Source organism: Echinops telfairi, unplaced genomic scaffold (genome assembly GCF_000313985.2).
Source record: "Echinops telfairi isolate 266 unplaced genomic scaffold, ASM31398v2 ScPeMD7_7457;HRSCAF=8495, whole genome shotgun sequence".
NCBI lineage: Eukaryota > Metazoa > Chordata > Mammalia > Afrosoricida > Tenrecidae > Echinops > Echinops telfairi.
In genome coordinates, this window is record NW_022111357.1 from 35,464,116 (window position 1) to 35,465,560 (window position 1,445).

A 1,445-nucleotide genomic window follows, 5' to 3' on the forward strand; every position below is an offset into this window, starting at 1 on the left:
GCGGGGGGTGTGGGCCCGGATCCGGCGCGCCCATTGGCCAGAGGGTGCACGAGGGCCGGTGACTACACCTCCTGGGCGTGTTCAGCCTGCGGAGGAAGGCTGGGCCCAGCGAGTAAGCCGGTGAAGTTGGGACTCCTGGGGGTCGCCTGGTCCCGGTCCTGTCCACAAACCCGAACAAAAATCAAACCCATTCGGCCAGCTGATTCCGACTCACAGCGACCCTACAGAACTGCTCCTTAGGGTTTTCGCGTCTGTAAATAAATGTAAATGCAGGACAGCCTCATCTTTCTTCCAAGGAACGGCAGGTGGGTTTGAATTGCCAACCTTAACCCACCAAGTCACTGGGACGCCCACAGGCCCTCACAGTGGCTTTCTATTTCCCCCCCCCTAGGTGGTGCGCTCATAGCACCCTATGTTGGGCACGGTAGAATTACCCCACCAGGGCTTCCAAAGCTGTAATCTTTACAAAGCATATGATTTTTAAAGCGGAGCCACTGGTGGGTTACTGTAAGTCGAAATGGACTCCGCTGAAAGGGGGTTTACAGGTGGTGGACACAAGACCAACTGAGATGTTTCAACAAGCGGCTGCAACTCTCGAAGCACTCACTCATCTATATTAAGAAATTTGGAAGACAGCTGCCTGGACCGATTACTGCAAGAGCTCCCTATGTGTGCACATGCTAAATGACCCGACAGAAATTATAGAACAATACCATTAGTATCACACATAAGTAAGATGTTGCTAAAGATCATTATAAATCAGTTGCAGCATCTGGATTCAGAAAGGAAGTAGACAGGAATATCATTGCTGCTGTCAGATGGACCTTGGCTGAAAAACAGAAAATGCCAGAAAGATGTGTATTTGTGTTTTATTGACTATGCAAAGGCAGTGGACTGTGTGGGTCCTAACGACTAACTATGGATAACATCGCAAGGGATTGGAATTCTAGAACGCTTATTTGTGCTCATGTGGAACTTGAATATAGATTAAGAGGCAGTTGTTCAAACAAGGGGAATACTGTGTGGTTTAAAATCAGAAAAGGTATGCATCTTATGACAAAATCAAAGCCACATAAGACCAACTATACCAACAGCAGCAGCAACCAACTAGCAAACAAACAAACAAATGTGCTAAAGGCAGGAAAACAAAAACCCATAGAAACAAAAAAGTACAACATTGTCAATCATCCCCCTGGGGTTTAAAGTGATTATACTGATGACATCATCGATGGGGTCAGCACGCTGGGCAATGCCCGCAGAAGGAGTCTTTTGGAGTACAGTCTACCCAGAGCTGCAACCCATGTGTTGTTGCCCTACATAGCTTGATCTCCCATTCCATTGAGCTCTGTTTACCCTAAATACGGGGCTTGGTGTCAGGGGGAGACTTCCTGGATCAATTCTTCCAAGTGTAGATCCCTGCCCAACAGATCAAAACCTCTCATGTC